This window comes from Acromyrmex echinatior, chromosome 9, assembly GCF_024713525.1.
Source record: "Acromyrmex echinatior isolate Ae372 chromosome 9, ASM2471352v2, whole genome shotgun sequence".
Taxonomy (NCBI): domain Eukaryota; kingdom Metazoa; phylum Arthropoda; class Insecta; order Hymenoptera; family Formicidae; genus Acromyrmex; species Acromyrmex echinatior.
In genome coordinates, this window is record NC_141860.1 from 1,761,435 (window position 1) to 1,770,276 (window position 8,842).

Genomic DNA, 8,842 nt, shown 5'->3' on the forward strand with positions numbered 1-8,842 from the left:
TATGTCAACCGAAATGAATGAAACTTTGACAGATGATACCAAAATGTTCAACCTTTAAAATGCATGTTTGAACGCAGATGTCGCCACTGCTGAGATGTGGTTCGTGTCCGGGAACATATTTGTCGCACTGTGTATATTAATTTTTTCAGATATTTAGCCACGGGAGACTTAGCTTCCGCATTGCAGTATCATGTAGGTGAATCAATGGTGCGTAAAATTGTCAATGAAACATGCTCTGTCCTAGTAGAAGTATTGTTTCCTATCTATCTAAAGCCATCAAGTGAAGTAAAGTGGTTGGAAATTATTAATGGATTTTATGAAACATAGAATATGCCAAATTGCATAGGAGCTATGGACGGGAAGCATATTCAAATTCAAGCCAAATTGTAGTTCTATTTGTTTCTATTTTAATTATAAAAAAATATTTAGAAACAATTTAATGGCAGCTTGCGATCATGAATACAAATTTACTATTGTTAATATCGAAGCTTATGGAAGTGAAAGTGATGGTGGCATTTTCGCAAGATCATCTTTAGGAGAAGCAATAGACAATGATGACTTAAATCTACCTGCAAATTCTGCAATTCTTTCAAGTTCTAACCAGAAAATGCCTTATTTCTTTGCTGTTGGTGCTTTTAAGATGTCACGTCATGTGATGCGTTCTTATCCAGGCAAAAATCTAACTATAGAAAGAAAAATTCAATTACAGACTTTCTCGAGCTAGATAAGTTATTGAAAACGCATTCGGAATTTTAGTTACACGTTGGTGCATATTTACCAAACCCATCAAGATGAATCTTGAAAAAATAGAGATTTATAGCTGCATGCGTGTGCCTTCATAATTTTATTATGATTGAAGAGAAACTACATCTAATTTTAAACGGCGATATGCACCTCATCACTATATCGATACAGAAGATGATCAAGGAAATGTGATATTAGATCAATGGAAACGTTCCAATGATGATCGTAGACATCGTTTGCCAATACTAGTGCTCATCGAGCTAATGAAACCTATCATCAATGGAATATTTTATGCAAATGGATCTCGTCCTGAAGGTCAAGTACCTTGACAACTTGAATACAGTTTTCAGAGGACGACATGGGGATGATCACAGCACAACTAAATAATTTTCATAAATAACTACATAATCTTCATTACTTTATCTTCAGTTAAGTTATTAAAACAAAAAAAAATTTTAATATTTTATTTATTGAATATTTAAAATAATATCTCATGATACAATTTAAATGGAAAAATTTGTCTTAAACAAAATTTAAGATATTCTACATACTTAATTTATCGTTATTTTTTATTATGTTTAATGTAATGTTTATTGTATCTTTACCTTTTTTATTTTTCTAAAACGTTACTAGATTATTTTTATATTATGATGTCATTTTTTATATTTTCTAAAGTAATTAAATCCTTTTATATGTAGTATATCAATATAAATAAATATATATACATACATTATATATTTTTTTATTGTTTTAATAAAAAATAATTTATTATCTCTTTATAATTATATTAAAACATGTTCACATCATTCGTATAAACTTTATAAAAGTACTTTAAATCCGAAGCGCCACTACGGTCTAAGTATTAAAATGTTGAACTAATATATATATTTTAAAATAAATGAATTAATTTCAGAAATGATAATTACGTGCCGATATGGTTGTCGGGATTAACGCAATTGATCTGAAATATTAATAATCCCCCCAAATTCCCTAAATTAATCTTAAAAAACTGTAATAAACTTATTGTGAAAAATCCTATTTCCTATCTTATTGTTTATAAAAGTATTTGTATAAAATATTAATGTTACATCTGACATTTTTTAATTATTTTTTTTTTTTTATTATTATATATACGCATATTAGTACATAATAATAAATCACAGTTTACTTAGTAGATAAAATAAAAGGATATAACATTTTTATATTTTTTGAAATGTAAACATGTATACTTGAGAAAAATATCATAAACGATACTATTTTCTAACATATTAACTCATTAAATTGTTTGAACATTTGTTTTAATAAAAAAATAAAATATTTTTTGTTATAGAAATTTATTGTAGAAACTATAATAGAAATTTCTTAGATAACTAATTATCTATATATTAAAAGAAATTTAACTGCAACAAAAAAATTAATATTTCTTTATCTAAGCTTTATTCTTATTTCTTAGTAGATAACACAGGCACATCAAAAAAATTTGTATCAGCGTCAAAAAAGAATATCATAGTTTAATCTCCGTATCAAGTATTGAATTTTGTCTTGTGTGCCTGTGCAATTAATCAGTTTACGAATTATTCATATGATTCATTAAAATTTCCATAATTTTCTTTCGCAACATTGATTTTTTGATTTTCCTCAGCATTTTGTAATTCCTTAAGAACCAAATTTGTTAAAGCATTATTGATGAAGAAACAGCTTCAAAAGAATCTATAAAGTAATCATCATTCATTTTTCCGCTAAGTACGTTACGTTTAAAAGTGCTTGATGTTGATTGGTGATGGCATTGATCTTGAAGATGTATTTGTGGAGAAATTGCTAGAGGTGATCTTTTCGTGTAGGAGTTTTCGTGTAGAAGTTGACGCAGCTGCAAATTACAAAGTTTATAAGTAATCAAATTGAAAAAAAAACATTCTTTTTGTATAAATAAAATATCAAAAAAACAATGCGGAATTACAAGTTTTTCAATTTATAATACTGAAAAAAATCTACATCTCTTTTCTTAGAATTTCTCCTATTTGTGAATTCTGAAATATCCTTAGACTTTTCATTCTATAATTTTTGAAAAAAGTACGTACGACTTTTCCAAATTTTATAAGATTTTATCAGAAATTTTCGGATAAGAAATCTTAGAAATTTCAAAGTATTTCAATATAAATATGAAGAATTCTATAAAAATTGTCGACTTTCTTAGCATTTTTTAAAAACATTTCAATTTGTATAAAAAAATGTGAGACATTTTTTTAAGAGTTAGAAAATTATTTAGAAATTCTAAAAATTCTGAAAAATTATACTTATGAAAAATTCTGAGAAAGATTTTCTAGGAACTTATACTTTGGGAGTTATACTAGTACATAAATAAATGTCAAAATTCCGAATTTGTTAAATCCACAAATGGATCTCTGTTATTACAAGATGATGTTGAATTTGATAATGGTGTTCTTGATTTTGTAGATATATTCGTTGGTGAAGATCGTCTTTGTACTGAATCTGTAGTAAGTTTTGGCAATTGTGCTATTTTTAATGAATTCAGAGGTGGAACTGAGTTCTATGTATAATTAAAACAAGCACAACGTTATGAAACTAGTACAGAAATAAATAATGAATTGTCAAAACATACTGAATTTGTCAAAAATGGAGTTTCATTTCTATTAGCTAACCAAGGTGTACATGACTCAGGATTGACAGATTGAATCCTCGGATTATTATTAATAGATGAATTCTCAGATTTTTCAATAATCATAGATTTTTTTTAAATTAGTAAATGTTCTCAAACATTAAAAATACAGTAAATTCAATTATTTAAAAAATTAATGCTGACTATATAAAATGACTTATTAAAATCCTACACACCTTCTCTTGTACATATGACTATCCAAGAAATTCATTGAACTGAATAAATACTAAGGCATTCGATTAACTGCTTGTGATTTGCTTATATTTTCCAATTCTTGCTTTTATCGTTCTTTGGCATATTAGAGCCATCGTTGCCATCTAGATTGACAAGTACTTACTGAAAAAGTTAATGTTTGTTATATTTTTGTTACATTTAGCCAGAAATACAAAAACTGTTATATATATATATATACATGTATATGTGTGTGTGTGTGTGTGTGTGTGTGTGTGTGTGTGTGTGTAATGTATATATATATATATATGTGTATATATGTATATATATATACTATATACATAGTTTTTAATTATTAAAATCAAGTATTTACTAGATTGATTCAGAATCAAGGAAATTTCTTCCCAAAAGGTTTCTTTTTTTGCTATATCTTTAAAATCTTTTTTTGTTTATCCCACAAATGTGGATATAATCTTGCCAAATCAATTAATAATTGATCACCATCTTTGCTTTCAGTTAAATCACATATTTCACTGTCATTCTGGTCTATTGGGTCGTTGGAATATATGTTGTCACTATCATATGTATGATCACACATTTTTATTATTTTTAATCGTATATATACGTCCAATAATGTGCATAAATTGCGTCACAATACACAAACAACATCAACGTATGCAATACAATGCGTTAACGCAGAATAGAGGAATAAGAAGAACAGCGCTATAAAATTTCATCACTATTCTTTAGCACTGTTCCCTTATTCCTCTATTCTGCGTTGAATGCATTGTATTGCATACATTGATATGTTCCCTATTCCCTGGATTGTTCCCTATTCCCTGGATTGTTCCCTATTCCCTGGATTGTTCCCTATTCCCTGGATTGTTCCCTATTCCCTGTTCCCTGTTCCCTGTTCTCTATTCTCTGTTCTCTGTTCCTTATTGTGCGGAACCCCTTACTCACTGCAATTTGCGATTGTGTTTTTTGAAAAACGAAGTGTCGGGACGCATCAGCTCCTTTTCTGGCGAAAAAATTTTTACTGTTGATGGCAAAATCAACCGAAGGAATGACCAATGGCTCGCTTACAACCCCGAGGATGTCCCTGTTGTTGCCAGAATGAAATTTTTGGCCAAGTTCACGTGCTAGGTGTTATGTCCAATGAGGGTGATGTCATGCCACCACATTTCTTTAAAAAAAGGGAAATTGTCATAAAAGAAATATATTTGCGCCTTCTAATGGATGTAGTGAAGCCGTGGATAGAAACTGTGGCGTCCGAAAGGCCATATGTTTTTCAGCAGGACGGTACTCATACAAGTCATTTGATTCAAAATTGGCTCTCAGACAACATCGATATGTTTTGGTTCAAAGAATTCTGACTTCCCAACAGCCCAGATTTAAATCCTTTGGACTACTACATATGGAGTGTTGAAAGGGTCACAAACAAGCCCCGACATCCCAATGTGACGTCATTAAGAACCACTATTGAGGTAACGTTAGTCGGCTAATATTACAGCGTGCGTGCGAATTGAGAATAGAGGCCGTCATTCTAGTAGGATATATCGAATAATTGTGCTCTAGGGATTCTCTAAGTGCCATGTAAAACGATTTTTTGTAATTTTAATTTTTCATTAAAAACATTGCGATGAAAGGATGAGTTTATAGATACAATTGGAAAGTGAGGATTTCAGGTTTTAATTTTGTGTAAACTTTATATTTATAACTCAAAGGGTTTTTAAATAAACGTCTAAATATGGTTCTGTTATATACCATATATACATATATAGAGGTTTACGTAACTTATTGGGATTGTAACTTATTGGTTTTTAGTATTTATCACTTTTAGTTTGATAACTTTTAGGTAGTCGCGGGAGTATATTTATAATGATTACAATCTTGTCATGAAATTATAGAATTTCAATAGTGTCAGTTAATTTAAGAAAAAGGGCAAATTAGTTAGGTCATCAGGTTGTCCATGCTTTGACTAGGCAATATCTTTTTATCAATGAAAATCGCAATAATTGATATTGGTTTTCAAGGGATTTGTCATTTTTATTGATTTTAAGTGATTTTTAAGAATTTAGTTTTAAGTTTAGTGGTTGTCGGAATTAGGTTGTGTGATCTAGACTTAAGGTATTTTTAAAAGAGGCAAAAATTTTTGTATGATTTTTTTTATAACCTATTTTTTAATTTATTAATGTTTTTGAGATAATGAAAAGATAATTGTATTCCTAGCTTTCTGATTGGTCGAAATCTTTCATGAGTCAAATCTTGTATTTCAGTTATTAAAACAGAACAGGCTATAAATAATTCTTGTGTAACAGAGAATAATCATTCTGAGTTGTGCTTACAGGTTTTTGAAGAGTTATTAGGATAAAGTAATGAACTAATAGGATTGCTGCCTGAGAATCAGTTGTTCAAGACGGTGATGTACAGGATTTGTTTTAGAAGTATAAGAGAGAGAGAGAGAGAGAGAGAGAGAGAGAGAGAGAGAGAAGAAGAAGGAAAGTTGATGTGATAATTTGTTTAGTACGAGGAGTAATAATAAAAAAAAACAAAAGATTTCCAGTCTTGATGACGTGAAACAATAACGTCAGAGGAAATGTGATCAGTACAAAAAAGAAAATAAACGATACATCAAAAGAAAATATTATTTGAAAAATGCTACCCGTGAAAGAGATCGCCAATGAAAATTCAAACAAAAATATCCCGACTCAAAAAAATTATATAACAAAAAATGCAACTTAAAACGTAGCAAGTCTATCATACAAAGATAGAAGACCGAGAGATTGAAGGAAAAATTCAATATTATTCGATCTTGGCAAAAGTGTTTTAACTTTCCAAAATGCTTAGAGTTATATATTCGACTGATGTCAAGGAAAGTTAATAAACCGTCGGTATGTGCTCGATTGGAAGCCGAACAAATGTTCAAGTGGTGCTTAATAGCAAAAAAATCGTACGTCAGTATAGCAAAAAAAGTTTTCGTATTTAAAGAATGCTACTAAAGTTGCATTATTGCAATTCAATGAATGTAAAACTTTGAAATATTCAAAAAGCGATCGAATTAGAGCTCTTTGTGGCTCATCTAAACATACTTCGTTTTCCGAAGCGTACTTTTATGAAACTGCTTATGAGCAAAAGGAAAAGTTTGAACAAACACTTATAACGGGACTATACTATTCTCACGCAGTGATTAACGTTTTGCCGTTAATGGTAAAAAAATAAAAATGTGGCACTGTGATGAGAATAAATGTCACATAAATATTTCCATGGAAAAGTTGTTTGTAAACAGTTCGAAGAAGGTACTTTTAAGAAGATAATGAATGCTAAATTCATGGTGCGGCTCAGAAATTGTTCCGTTTTATTAGGTGTACAACTTTGCTTCCGCCATTTTCCTATAGATGGCTTTAGCGGTAAGTGGTGGTCGAAATAAATAGATCATAGAAATAAATAGGTCATACAATAAACTTGGGCATCTTGGTCAACATAATCCTATAGAAACATTACTCGATTTGTGTCTGCATCATAAAGTTATTCTCGATTGAAAATGTCAATTTACGAGCCAAATTCTCGTCATTTGCGGGAGATTTTCTGCTTCAATATGAAGAAATCTGCGGCTATCTGAGGCTAATCGAATGCTCTCAAATACTTATGGTGAGGCCGCTATTAGTGAAAGAACATATCGTGAGTGATTTTAATGCTTCAAGAACGGTGATTTTGACGTCGAAGATCGGCATAGCGGTGGAAGAGAGAAGGTTTTCGAAGATGCAGAATTGGAGACATTACTTGATCAAGACTCGTGTCAAAATAAAAAAAAATTGGCACGATCAAGCCATTTCAAAACGCCTCAAAGTCATGGGAATGATTCAGAAGCAAGGAAATTGGATGCCGTACGAGTTGAAGCCGAGAGATGTTGAACGGCGTTTGTTTGCTTGTGAACAACTGCTTGAAAGGCAAAGACGGAAAGGATTTCTGCATCGCATTGTGACTGGGGACGAAAAATGGGTTCATTACGATAACCCCAAGCGCAGAAAATCATAGGGAGTTCCCGACCATGCTTCTACGTCGACGGCCAAACCGAATATTCATGGCTCCAAGGTCATGCTCTGTATATTTGGTGGGATCAACTCGGCGTAATGTATTATGAGCAGTTAAAACCAACTGAAACAATCACAAACGATCAGTATCGAACGCAATTGATGCATTTGAGCCAAGCATTGAAAGACAAACGGCCGCAATACAACGAGAGACACGATAAAGTGATTTTGCAGCATGACAATGCTCGACTCCATGTTGCGAAAGTGGTCAAGCCATATTTGGAAATGGGAAGTCCTACCCCACCCGCCGTATCCTCCAAACGTTGCTCCCTCTGATTATCACTTGTTTCGATCAATGGCACACAGCCTGGCTGACCAACACTTCCGGTCTTATGAAGAAGTAAAAAATTGGATCGATTCGTGGATCGCCTCAAAAGATCAGTTTTTTCGACGCTGAAATTCGTACGCTGTCCGAAAGATGGGAGAAAGTAGTGGTCAACGATGGACAATACTTTGAATTATAAATGTATAACCAGTTTTTTACAATAAAGCCCTGAATTTCGGAAAAAAAAGGCGGAAGCAAAGTTGTATACCTAATACATGCGAGTACCAGATTAGGACATCATCTGAAATGCTATAAAAATTCTAATCTTGGCAAGTCATATATTGCAACGATAAACACTTTATTGTCTTATTTTTTTTTTAGGAATATTCAAAGAAATGTCTACAAATTGATAGGCAATTATAAAAAGTTTCGTCAATTGTTTTCAGTTTTGAAATTCGACAATATGGATAAATTGCTCGAAATTTCCAATGATTTAAAGAATAAAGCAAGATGTTATCCAACAAATTTAACGGATAGTTTGGACGAGGAAAAGATTTTCTCGCAAAATTACAAAGCGTTTAAAGTTATGAAAAAGCGATTGTTGGATCTATCACGTCTTTCTTGTATCTCATGTGAAAATAATTAATGTATGAGTAGAAACGTTTCTAAATTTGAGAAGTTGAGGAAAACAGTGGATAGACTTTTTTGGAAAAACCTATATAACAGAACACAATACTGATACTGGAATCATTTGTAACTTTGTTGGAGCAGAGACATGTTGCCTTTTGCTTGTATTTTGAATAATCTTGACATAAAACCATTACTAGATGTTTCATCGGATTTTAATGATTGCGAAAAAATATTAATCAAGAGAGTGAGCAACTTCCAAGT

The 8,842-nt window shown here is 31.3% G+C and overlaps 1 pseudogene; it reads left to right on the top strand.

The window, feature by feature from the left end:
- The first annotated feature begins 204 nt into the window (after positions 1–204).
- Positions 205–1,152, top strand: LOC147908481 (uncharacterized; annotated as a pseudogene).
- Positions 1,153–8,842: the final 7,690 nt, after the last annotated feature.